This window comes from Dendropsophus ebraccatus, chromosome 2 (genome assembly GCF_027789765.1).
Source record: "Dendropsophus ebraccatus isolate aDenEbr1 chromosome 2, aDenEbr1.pat, whole genome shotgun sequence".
In the NCBI taxonomy this organism is placed as follows: domain Eukaryota; kingdom Metazoa; phylum Chordata; class Amphibia; order Anura; family Hylidae; genus Dendropsophus; species Dendropsophus ebraccatus.
In genome coordinates this window covers 144037041-144050994 of record NC_091455.1, presented here as the reverse complement: position 1 = coordinate 144050994, position 13954 = coordinate 144037041, and positions in this window count along the sequence as shown.

The following is a 13954-nucleotide window of genomic DNA, read 5'->3' as shown; positions in this document are numbered from 1 at the left end:
GGTCGTGAGTAGTGGCTGTGTACACAGACTTCTGCCTTTCCGATAGGTCACACTGGGGTGTAGGGTAATCATTCTCGAAATGTCCGAGTCTGCCCATAGGATTGACCATCTATTAAGTATCTCTTTGACAGGTCCAAACTGGTGTTGGAGTGTGGGACAATTTTTGCATTTTGTGTTACGTGTGTGTGTGTGTGGGGGGGGGGGGGTATTGTCTGCCTCCTATTGTCTTGAACTCCACTCATCTCATGTGGGTGTTTTAAATAGAGATTAGTTGTATCCTTCATGGATACAATTGTAGGGTTAATGTGAGGGTTAGGGTTAATGTCAGCTAGGGTTAGGATTAATGTGAGCCTAAGAGAGGCCATTGCTTAAGTAGGACTCTCTGAGGGTACCTTGGCACGGTGAGATGGCACATTCTGTTTGTTTGCTGAAAACCTCCTTTAAAAAAATCTTTAGAACAGGTTTTTATTGTGTGTATGCTGGAGGGAGTATGTATAGTAAGTCCTGGCACTTGCAGGTTGCTCTTGCATTTTCCTGTTTATGTAGGCCCCGACTGGTTGTCAAAAGTGCCAATAAGTCCAAGTGTTTGTAAGAGAGCATTAAAGGGTTTATCCAGCGCTACAAAATCATGGCCACTTTCTTCCAGAGACAGCCCCACTCTTGTCTCCAGCTTGGGTGGGGTTTTGCTGCTCAGTTCTATTGAAGTGAAAGGAGCCTAATTGAAAACCGCACTTAAACTGGAGGCAAGAATCGTGTTGTCTCAGAAAGAAAGTGGCCATGTTTTTGTAGCACTGGATAACCCCTTTAAAGCTACTCTGTAGCCACAATCTGACCCCCCCCCTCCAAACCACTTGTACCTCCAGGTAGCTGCTTTTAATCCAAGATCTGTCCTGGGGTCCGTTCTGCAGGTGATGCAGTTATTGTCCTAAAAAAACAACTTTTAAACTTGCAGCCCCGTGCCCAACGGCCGGGGCTTAGAATATCTGTGCCCTAACTTTGCACCACCCCTCCGTCCCTCCTCCCCACCCTCTTCATCATTAGGAATGCCACTGGAACATTTTCACCTGTCTGAACATTGCACAGGTGCTTTAACGATCCAGTCAATGTGCCGTGCTGACACAGGTAAAAAATAGGAGACAATCTGCCCGGAGCATTTCTAATGATGAGGAGGGTGGGGAGGAGGGACAGAGAGGGTGTGCCAGCTTAATGCATACACAATCTAGGCCACGGCTGTTAAGCACAGGGCTGCCAGTTTAAAAGTTGTTTTTTAGGACAATAACTGCATCACCTGTCGAACAGACCCCAGGACAGATCTTGGATTAAAAGCAGCTATCCGAAGGTACAAGCGGTTTGGGGTGGGCAGATTGTGGGTACAGAGTCCCTTTAAGGAGTAATCATTTACTACTGCATTCACATAAAACTGAACTGTTATATGCATTTTGAACAGATAAAACTGAACTGTACAATATGTTTTTTGATATTTGAGACATAATAAATATGCCACCTTATTGCCCCTAATGAGGTCACTGGAATAGGCTGACCGAAATGCGATGGGAAGGTGACAAGGCCACACTGAGTGGCAGCAAGACAATTGTGGTTGTCTCTAGATAAATTGTAGGTTCCTATCTTTTCTCAGTGAAAGAATAACTGTCAAAGGTGATTTTTTTTGTTTTAATAATGTTGATTATGCATAGCCCTATACTTTGTTGATTTACCAGTCAATCTGTGAGTGTAGATGCAGGTAAAGGAAGATGTATACACTCCTCTGCATACACAGGTACATATGTATACAGTTGAGTGCTTTTAAAACTAATACAGTTGGGGCTTGTAACGCCTGGAGTCATGGATCCACTGGACTGTCACTAGCGATGGTATTAACCGCACCAGGGAGCGGAGTCTAAGGGGCCGCTGGTTTCCACCAGAGCCCGCCGCAAGGCGGGATGGGCTTGTTGCGGCAGGCGACCTCCAGGTCGCTACCCCTGGCTTGGTTGCTAGTGACAGCAGGCGAGGCGTGGCAGGAGCAGTAGGCAGAAGATGCAGGCAGAGGTCTGTAGGCTTAACCGCAGGTGGCAGGCAGTGCTCAGGAACAATGGGTAAGCAGCAAACAGGGACTAGGGACCGGGACAGCGGACAGGGACTAGGAACAGGGACTGAGGTCAGGAAACAACAGGGAGCTGGGCCAAACGCTATGGGAAGCATGTAGAGGCTCCAACACGAGGGACAGGGCAAGCTGAGATTTATAGGGAGTGATTGGTGCAACTACCAATAAGGGGCGGACTGGCCCTTTAAATCTGAGACACCCGGCGCGCGCGCGCCCTAGGAGGCGGGGACGCGCGCGGCGGCCGGCACAGCGGGTGACAGGAGCGGGGCGAGGTAAGGCGCTTCCCGGGGCCGAACTAGTACCACCACCGGGTCCCTGCACATGGACCCCGGCGGCTGCATGGAGAGGTCGCGGCGGCGGCCCGGAGCACGGGACGCCGCCGCGGCCGTGACAGGGCTGTGGGGTCCTGATGTAACAGGACTTAATGTATTGGACTAAATGGTTGCCACTTGACACTGTTTTGCCATAAGTTTGCCTATTAACCCCTTAAAGACAGAGCCAATTTTGATTTTTGCACTTCCGTTTTTTTCCTCCTTGTGGAAGGCCATAGCACTTGCATTTTTTTTTACCTAGAAACCCATATGAGGCCTTATTTTTTGCGCCACTAATTGTACTTTGCAAAGACAGGCTGATTTTTTTCATAAAGTACACTGCAAAATCAGAAAAAAAATAATAATACGCATTTTGTTTATTTGGGGGTATTTGTTTTTACGCAGTTCGCCCTGAGGTAAAAATGACTTGTTATATATGTTGCTCAAGTCGTTACGATTACAACAATATGTAACATGTATAACTTTTCTTTTATGTGATGGCTTGTAAAAAATTCAAACCATTGTTAACAAATATATGTTCCTTAATATCGCTCTATTCCCAGGCTTTTAGCGCTTTTATCCTCTGGTCTATGGGGCTCTGTGAGGTGTCATTTTTTGCGCCATGATGTTTTCTTTTTATAGATACCTAGATTGCGCATTTTCGACATTTTGATCACTTTTTATTACAGTTTTTCTGGATTTGATGCGACCAAAAATGCACAATTTTCCACTTTGTTTTTTTTTACGCTTACGCCGTTTACTGTGCAAGATCAGGAATGAAATAAATTAATAATTCCGGTGATTACTCACGCGGCAATAACAAACATGTTTATTTATTTATTTTTATTTATTACATGGGAAAAGGGGGGTGATTCAAACTTTTATTAGGGGAGGTTTTTTTTCTTTTATTAACAACAACACTATTTATTTATTTATTTATTATTTACATATACTAGAAGCCCCCCTGGGGGACTTCTAGTATATGCACACTGATCTCTTATTGAGATCTATGCTGTATAGTTATACAGCATAACTCGATTGCTTCCGGCTGCTGCAGCCGGAAGCAATCTAGTGCCAATCGGGGATCAGCACCATTACGGCGCAGACCCCGGCCCGAGCAGGTTGTGTGGATCGCTCCTCCGGGACAATGTCCCGGGCAGGCGATCCACCCCACTTAGACACCAGGGATGAGGCTGCATAAGGGATGCAGGATGTGATCGGACCGTGCCCGCTAATTGCCACGGCACCCGCGACTGCAGCGGTTAAGAGTAGGGTCGCCGCGCGGCCCCGATCTGCATTCCCCGAGGCGGCCACAGGGCGTAAATATGCGCCTGCGGTTGTTGAGGGGTTAAACTCTATAGCATGTGTTTTTTTATGTTGCACTCCGTACAGTTGGGGGAATTTTTACATATATATGTAAATCCAAAAGTTACATTTTAGAAGTTTTTGCCTGTGAAAATATATTGAAAAATATTTGGAAAACTATGAATCTTCAAAGAAAAATGTTTTTGTTTAGTCTGTGAAGTTTTTTGATATTCATGCTGACCAAAATAGAAACTAGAATAAACTAGAAGGGATATATTTTTCCATGTTGATCTGAAAACAAATGAACATATTGTGTTCATGACTTATATTATTCAAACTTAATATATGAAGTTTATACAAACTTTAAATATAACTGGAGAATCACAAAACTAGTTGAACTACATGGGAATATGCAGAGATACTTAACTCAACATCAGTCGACATGATCATCAGGTGCCAAGGCAATTTCATAGCAGCTGTGGGTTTTCATAAGGCTATGTATATGCTAAGGTAACTTACCTTCCAGTCTTCTCCAATTAATCGCTGAGGCAGACACTTGTGCAGTGTCAGCTCATCCAATCAACGGCTGTGATGTCCCAGCTGCAATCGCTGATGGCAGATTAAGGGCCCTTTTACACGGAAAGATTATCTGACAGATTATCTGCCAAAGATTTGAAGCCAAAGCCAGGAATGGACTATAAACAGAGATCAGGTAATAAAGGAAAGCCTGAGATTTCTCCTCTTTTCAAATCCATTCCTGGTTTTGGCTTCATATCTTTGACAGATAATCTGTCAGATAATCTTTCCGTGTAAAAGGGCCCTTAAAGAGTCAGAGCCCAACACACTTCAAGCTCAGTGTGCCGGGCTCTGGTGAAGAGAGAAGATGTCGGAGGTGAGTATAGAAAATAAATGACCCTTCCCACCCTTTTACTACTGGGCTGCTGCACTTTGGCTTTTTAACCTGGCTAGTTATGAAAATAGGCGGAATCCTTCTTACTTTTTAAAAATTTTTTTAATAAATCATTGTATAAAAAGCGAGTAGAGTTCCCCCTATTCATGTAACCAGTCAGGTTAAAAAACCAAAATGCAGCAGCCCTTCCCAGCCTAATAATACCAGCCTGTCCTATCGCCAACTGGTACCCAGCTCTTCCCAGAACCCCTGGTGAGATAGGTACTGGGGTAATATGGGGGTTTAGTGTTATCCATTTTATACCAGTTAACACTAAGCCCTGACTTAGTTATGGATACCATCTTCTACTACTAAGCTTGTAAAGTTAATAAAAAAAAGAGCAGGCACAATTAATTAAAAATGTTTTATTGAAAGAAAAACACCCAACACCCCTCGATAACCATTTTTATATTTCATTAAAATTTTTTATGTCCATGTATTCTTTTAGCCTGTATTTTGCTCTGGTCTTGACTTGCAGCTTGACACCAGCAGCATGGGTTAGCCAACTCCCAGCTGCTCCTATGCCTAAGGGTTAATCTACAGCAGCAATCAAATCTACCTACCCATAGCTGCTGTAAGTTTACATTTGTTCATATTGGGGGAGATTTATCAAACATGGTGTAACGTGAAACTGGCTCAGTTGCCCCTAGCAACCAATCAGATTCCACTTTTCATTCCTCACAGACTCTTTGGAAAATGAAAGGTGGAAGCTGATTGGTTACTAGAGGCAACTGAGCCAGTTTCACTTTACACCATGTTTGATAAATCTCCCTCATAATGTACAGTACATTGCCCAGTCACTGAAAATAATTAAAAAGCTAAGACCACTATGATGAAAAAGCATTGCACAGCCTGAGAGCTCACTTCTGCTTATGTGCTAAAAGGTTGATGATATGTAATAAAAACATGTCTTGTGTTGTACAATAGGTTAACCATGTAATTGCTCAAAATTAAAGGGTTATCCCTTTGCACTGTTAGGATCCGGTCCTGTTTTTTTTTTTTTTTTTTTAAATCAATTCTTTATTTAAGTTTTACAGGCAAGATTAACATTTTCTGTACCACGTTCAGAATGGCAACTATTCATACAGAATGACTACCCATATTGACATCCCTATAATTTTGATGAGCCAAGTGGACATGACAAGTGGACAGGGGTTGTCCTGATGAGTGAATAACCCCTTTAATACTAGTATAAGATCTATATCTTTATTAGATTTATTTGTAATTTAAAATTACATTATTGAGTAGGTGCACTATACGTACAAAATTCTAACAAGGCAGTTTACACAATGTTTGGGCAGCTCTGGAAAATCCTTGCAAAGACATACGTCTACCATCTGCTATGGAAAGAAAGGAGAAGTGTTTCAGGAAGCATCTTACATAAATATTTTCATTGGAAAGAATACTGGTCTTTTCTGCAGTGTGACTAGCCTGCTGTGGAGACTGTGATATACAACATTTCCTTCTGCTCTTAACTAGAAGATAACTATAGGGTCAAAATATTCCTAAAATGCATTTTAGGTCTTTCAGCATGCAATCTAGTCGTACGCCGTATTGTCTCCACACATTAGTGAAATTCGTGCAATCTTTGTCGAGACTGGCATACACTTTTTGCACTAACATGCTTTTTTCTATACATATATTGCATTATCTTTCTCACTTTGGCATGTTTTCTGTAAGATCCCTCTAGCCACATCTGTAAGAGTGAAGCTGTTTCACACAGTTCCTTAGGGCATTATCATTTTACTCAAAGATGCTGCTAAAAAAAGAACAGATAGAAATAACAAAACTCATTTGGTTTATTAGAGAAACTGTTCTTGGAAAAAGGGGAACAAAGCAATAAATGATATGCATGAATTTCCAGAGTCTGAATATAGAATTTGTTCTTGTGGAAATTACTTTGCAAGACTTTTTTTCTGGATTATTTTAGTCAGATAAGCACATGCTTAACACTGGCCATACACTTTACATATGTATCACTCAAACCCATTGATTTCAGCGGATCAATCACCCATCTGATGTACATTATACCTCTTTGATGAAACATGTTGAAAAAGAAAAGGGTGTTCAGTCCAGTCTTCCCACTACTTTCTCCCCTTTTCCCATTCAGAACACACCTGCTGTTGACTGAGCCAAGCATGCATGTCTATAGAGGGATAAAAAGAAAAAAGCTGTTGACTGTATGAGCATTTAGTCCACAGCTACTTTATGGATTATATCACTTTCACTGTTTCAAAAAAATAAAAAATCACTTTATGTGATGCCTATAACATTTCTAACATATTTGTACTTAATTTCCTTTACCAAAAAAAAAACAAACTCCTTACAACAGAATGTTTTTTAAAAATCTTGCATCTAGGTGTCTCACTTCCCTGTAAACTGCTGTCCACTGCCTGTAGTCAGGGGAATTCAGTCCCTAGTAGCAGAACAAAACAAGATGTAACACAGAAAATGAAGAACGAGGCTTAGCTGCCATTGTAGAAAATGCCTGGGCTGTTTACATGTAGACTGAGCCAGTCTGCTTCCTCTAGAAGGTTCACACTGTGCCTGAAAGGTAACCCCTATCAGCCTACCCCTACCATCTACAAGTGTGATGTCTTTCAGAGCGCCGACAGACTCAATATTAATCTCCAGGCTGACAAATGCGCTAAGCCAAATCACTTCTGCAATAGCCCATGCTGAATTCCTCAAGCTGCTCACGTCACAGCTAGGTCAATGCAGCCCATTTAACTGAGGTAACAACAATTCTCATGCTCACGACTGTCTCATTGGTTGATTACAAAGGTGATGGCTCTTGCCTTGGGTTTCCCAAAGGATCCACTAGGAGACCCACAGTGCAGCATATTCACAGTTCCTGTGTTATACTTGGCCTCCAGATTACCGCTTTCTCTGGAAATGACAAATCGCTCTGCACACTCAGTCCAATGACAAGCGATAAGAATGGACTCTGAACTGACCTTCAGTTTATTGACCCTTCCTAATAGAAAGGACCCAGGCCTACTTATACTTGCAGACTATTCACAGGTTGTCACGCAGACTACCGGCACCCAGCCTATTTGCCACCAAACACAGAGCATGTTGATGTCGCCAAAAACTGCATCCATCCAGTCCAGTTACTGGAACAGTCACTTTGATGTCCTGGTCCAAATAATGCAATGTTTCTCCTCATCTTCTAAAAGCCATAGCGCTTTTATTTTTCCACCTACAGGGCTGGTTGGGGTGTCACTTTTTGCACCATGATCTCTAGTTTTTATTAATATCATATTGATGTAACAGAAAAATTGTGATCGCTGTTTATTAATTCATTTTCTGATATATAATTTAATAAAATCAGCAATCCTGGTGTGTTTTTTTCTTTCCTTTAACACCGTTCACTGTGCGGGAACAATAATGTTATATTTTAATAGATCGGACAATTCCACACACTACGATATGTAGTATGTTCATTTATTTATTATTTTTTAAAATATTTTTATTTTTATAATGGGCAAAGGGGGAATTTTAAACTTTTACTGGGAGGGGGTTTATAAGGTTTTTTTTAATACTGTTAAAAACTTTTTTTATTACACTTTTTTAAACACTTTTTTTCACTGTAAAACATGCAATCATTAGATTGCATGTACTGATCTATGCCATAACATAGCATAGTTCAGTGTTATCGGTGATCTATGCATAGAGCCTGCCTGAGAGCAGACTCTATGCACAGATCGCTGAACCAACAGGAGGGAGGTAAGAGGCTTACCCCCGCCCGTCGGTACATGCGATCTAGATGATGCAATCCTGATCACTCAGTGACAGAAGCTTGTCCTGTCACTTAGTACCTCAAACGCCGAGATCACTATAGATCGCGGAGTTTAATGGGTTAATGAGAATCAGCTGCGGGGACGTATATACATTCCTACTGCATGGGGTATGTGCAGTAGGAACATATATATTTAGATTACTGACAGGAAAGTGAAATAAACAATTGGAACAAGCAGTCTCTTTATAAAAGGGCAACTCTTGGTTACCACCTTACATTTTTCTTTGCTTTAGTAAATCTGTGGAAGTCCGGGTTTAGTGACTATAATGCCGACACCAAAACCTTGTCACTTTAAAAGGGAAACTGCAACCTTACATGCAGATTTCTTGTCAGTTATTAGCAGCAGTGTGAGAGAGCAACAAGGGCTGGTCTATGACTTCTTCTATGGAGGGAACATTGAAATTGCTGGAAGTCTAGCAACAAACTCATCTGATTATTATGAACAGTTATTACTACACCATTAACCAGTGATCAACCAGTTGTTTTAGATGTGGGAGAAATAGTGAACTGTGTATCGCCATGAGTTTTCATTTCTGTTGTAGTTTTCTTTAGTTTTTTGGTTCTTTTTAAACTTAAATTAAAAAAAGTACAGTAGCTATATTGACCAAACTGCAAAATAATTCAACACTTGTGCCCTCTGCCTTCAAGACAGAACAAGGAAAAATCAAATAAGTATATGTTTAAAGCATTAAAGAAGATATTTTAGTAGGCTCTCTGCCATAGGGGGAAAAAGGTTATGAACTTCTAGAATCAACCATCGATTCAGCTAGCAAACAGCACCTTAAATATAAAAAAAATAAATGTTATAACTTTAGTTGGGTGATAAAATGATAAAGAGAAACTGCACCTGTCAAAGTTCATCATATTATAACTCTATTCAGGATATCTAAAATATGACAGCAATCCAGTCTAAAAAGTTCAAGCTTTCAGTTCTTGTTTTCCAGCTTTAAAAAACGAGGATCTAGCTGTCCAAAAATAGCAAAGTCAACCGTAGTGTCTCCAATCTCCACAATTAAGGAAGAAAAATGGAGAACTAGGGATTACACCTGATGATGAAACCAAAGTAAGCAATAAAAATATATTTAAACCAGTTGAAAAATACAGACATGGTTTGTGTAGGACCCCAGCCAACCACATTCAAAGGATCAAAGCTCATAAAAAGTATGGACTCATGCATTTCATAAGAGAAGCAATACATTTCAATATTAAAAATTACACCTGCTCATTAAAGGTCATTCTATTTTTGCACTCAGGTGGCATTATACCGTGTGGGGACAGAGGACAAAACACTATGGGGGAGATTTATGAAACTAATGTAAAGTAAAACTGGCTCAGTTGCCCCTAGCAACCAATCAGATTCAAGTTTTCATTTCTCACAGATTCTTTGAAAAATAAAAGGTGGAATCTGATACGTTGCTAGGGGCAACCAAGACAATTCGACTTTACACCAGTTTGATAAATCTCCCCCTATGTCCTTAAACGGGTTACAGTATGTGGGCAAAAGAAAGTATTAGCAGTGCACTCCCTGCAGTATATGAGAGTACTGGCTAATACTCATTTCATTCCCATATTGCACTTAGATGATAAAGCAAAGTATTTAACATTTTAAACTATCATCAGTTCAGATAATCTTTACTAATGATACTGCACATGCATCAATAGCCACTTTATTCATGTCAACTGTCTATATCTGGACAGGATTTTACCTCTCTAACCAGCTTGGATTATTTATGGCATTCATTACAAAATTACTGAAAAAACATTTTTTTTTTTTTTAAACTATGGTCCATGATGACAGATTTGTCAGCTATAAATTTAACTGCATATTAACTCCTCAGTCGCTAATCTATTTTGGCCACATAGCCATATGAGGGCTTGCTTTTTTTCTGGACAAATTTAACTTTTTATTGTCCCCATATTGGGATTTATGTAATTTATAGATTAACTTTTATTAACCATTTTTGGGGGGATAATGGAAAAATATTTGTTTCTTTTTCTTTTTTTATATTAAACTTGAACTTTTCAGTGTTCAGTAAAATTGACTTAATAAATGTATTCTTTGGGTCACTACAATTACCGCAATATAAAATTTTTGAAATAACAGCAATTTTTTGCCATTACATGACGACAATCCACTAAATTTCGTGTGAACATAGTCTTTCTGTGTTTTCAAACCACTCCTGGTGTTGGTTGCAAAATATTGAGCAAAAATACTGCGTGTGAACATGCAAGGTCCATATCAACATGGCTCACTTTCATGCATGCAACATACTATAGTTATAAAATGACGGCTTACCATAAAAGATACTTTAAAACAGATTAATCAGAAGGACAACAAAGAATTTTTGCTTTGTGGGTTTATTGTCTTCATGTTTCACTGAATTCTTCATATGGGCGTTTATTATTGTATATCAATCAAATTCAGTTGGAGCCAAAATGTCTGTGTCATACTGTAGACCTTTCCACAAAAGGGGTTTCATGTTAGTTCTTCTGGTTTTCCACGTTAATGTGGTTACATGCATCACACATTGTTTCCTTGCATGTTTCTCATTCAAAACTAAGAGAGGTTAAGTCAAGGTAAAGGGACTCAATTTGGCTGATACTTTATTCTTGATTTCCTATTTCTTAATGTTTAACATATTCTCAGAAGTGGTCAGTAACCACATCAACTGATGGAAAAACAAACCTTGGCCCATTCTTAATTTATTTAAATTTAATGTTTTCATAGTTTGTCATTGCAGGGAAAAATATAACAAGTCAAATTCCCTTATCTTCATTTACAATAGATATCTATGTCTCTATTTATCTATCTATCTATCTATCTATCGATCTATCTATCTATCTAATCCTTTTTCAAGCTTGAAGCAAGACCATTTTATACCGTCTATGATCTAAGTAAAGGAATTGGAGTTCTCAGCAACACAATTGGTTTTGATAGCTGTAATAGCACATACACTAGTGAGCTAATCTAAGTGTCACCTAAAACTACATAGGGCGGTGCTGTGAGGTTCAGAATTTGTAAAGCGATAATACCAGAGACTTACAGTTTATATTTATGGGAATCAGCCATTGCACCCAGACTAGACATAGGAAGATGTCTGGCAGATATTCAATAAAATCCATTTAATTACTAAATTTCACTTAAAGTGTCACTGTTGTTAAAACTTTCAAAATCTAAATCAACAGTACATGTGAAATAAAGCAATTAACATTAATTATTTTTTAGTTATTATGATGCTGTAAAACAAAGCTGAACTTACCAGAAATCCAGTTCCAGTCTCCTGAAGGCAGGTTAAAAAAACAGACTAAACACAAGAATTCTGGCCAGTACAGTCACATGACTGCCTTCTCTCTGTGAGCGCTCAGATGGCCTGGGATACACTGGACTTCCTTTTTTTTGACTGTTTTTTGAGAAAAAAAAATTGTCAGAAAACAGGAAGTGTCATGTTTTGTAAAAAGGTTGTCCGAGATGTAATGGCTTCTGTATCTACTTCTATACTCTGTCGCATCTGTCCTCTTTAGCTTCAATTGTCTTGGTTTTAAAATGGTGTAGAATCCCTGTATTTCTCTTAAAGGGAACCTGTCACCCCCTGTGCCAGAACAGAGCACAGCCCATCCCCCGGTGCAGACCCATATACTGTACTCACCGCTTCTGAGAAGTCCCGCTTCTGGACCCACTCCCACCACCGAGATATCTCTGTCCGAAGCCGTGCGTGCGCTCCCAGAGATGAGTCCGATGACCATAGAGAATGAGTGGAGCCGCCATTCTCTATGGGTATCGGACTCATCTCTGGGAGCGCGCGCACGGCTTCGGACGAAGATATCTCGGCAGCGGGAGCGGGTCCAGGAGCGGGACCTCTCAGAAGCAATGAGTATATGAGTCTGCACCGGAAGGTCGGCCAGGCTCTGTCCCGGCACGGCGGGTGACAGGTCTCCTTTAAGGTGCCTACACACCTTAGCTGGCTTTTCCTTTTGATTCTCCACTTGCCAAGAATACATGTGTTCTCCTGCAGGAACAAAGAACAAGGCAGTCCTTTTTACCATCAGTGGTAGATGCTGTTGGAATGGAGTCAGGACACCCCTGTACTTATTAGAAGTTGAAGTTGGCTGGTTCTACTGGTCAGCAAGGTCTCTGGACTAACATCTAATGTGCTTTGATAAGTATATTTATTAAAGATAAAAAAAAAGAATACACTATTGTTCCTGTTATTTGAAGCAAAATAAAAATTTCCAGGCAAAGCCGCAGAACAATATTGGAGTTACTGGTTTGGAATAAGGAAAAGTAACTATCAACCACAAAGAAATTTAGATGCTCATGTAGGTTAACATTCTTTTAAAACAGCCATGGGAATAGAATTTAACTGCAGTGCAGCAGCCCTGTGGACTTTACAGATCATAATGGCATGAATCTTTGTGACCACAGAAAGGTTTAAAGACTTAACAATAAATCTTAACTGTTAAAACATATTTGTAGTATTTTACTTTTATATTTTATGTTCAAGTGGTAGAAAATTCCATTGGTTACCACTATGTACCAAAAGATTTTCTACTCAAATGTAATCAAACAAAGCAATAGTTTACAGAGAGAGGCTATGTTCACACAATGTAATTTTGCAGTAAAGAACGGATGCTGATTGCAATGGAATCAGCATCTGTTCTTTACTGCAGGGGCGGCATTGCATTGAAGTCAATGCAAGGCCGCCTGCTGTGTTCACGTGTCGTTATGTTAATAACCGTTCTTTAGAACAGTCGTCAAAATAATGTATAGTATCTGCCTATTATTTCTGGACGCTGTTCAATGAACAATGTCCGGAAATAAAAGCTGTTCACAAAGTCTAATGTGCGGCGGCGGCCGCACATTACATTGAAGTGAATCATTAATTGATATGCGGGCACACCCTGCACAAACTTAGGGAAGTGTCACACCACCATAATGCAAAAGCATTGTAGCATCTGAATAATAGTTATATAAAATGCCTAGATAGAGACTTGGTCTGATGGATCACATTTTACATAATGTAGATGGCCAGGTGCAGCACCAGGATGCACTGAGAGGAATACAAACTGGGAAAAGAAGTACAAAGCTCTGGGCAATGTTTTTCTTTTAACTTCTAGGTGAATAACATGTACTGTACCATGTCCCTAAACATTGTTTCAGACCAACGATATTCCCTTCATAGCAATAGTATTCCTTAAAGTGTCACTGTTGTTTTTTTTCTTTTGCAGAAATCAATGGTACAGGCAATTTTAAGAAACTTTGTAACTGAGTTTATTAGGCAAATATGCCATTATTTGCATGAAAAAAAAGACTTTCCCCAGGGCCCCCCTCCCTCTTCTCTCTCATTCACTGCTCATTATCAGGAAATCTCGACTCTTTTACATCAGTCGAGCCCTGTGCAACCTATGGAGAGAGGAGGGGGAGGAGAGAGATTAGTAGCCATCAGAGAGCTTAGAAAAAAGGATTACACAGTGGGAGCTGTGTGAAA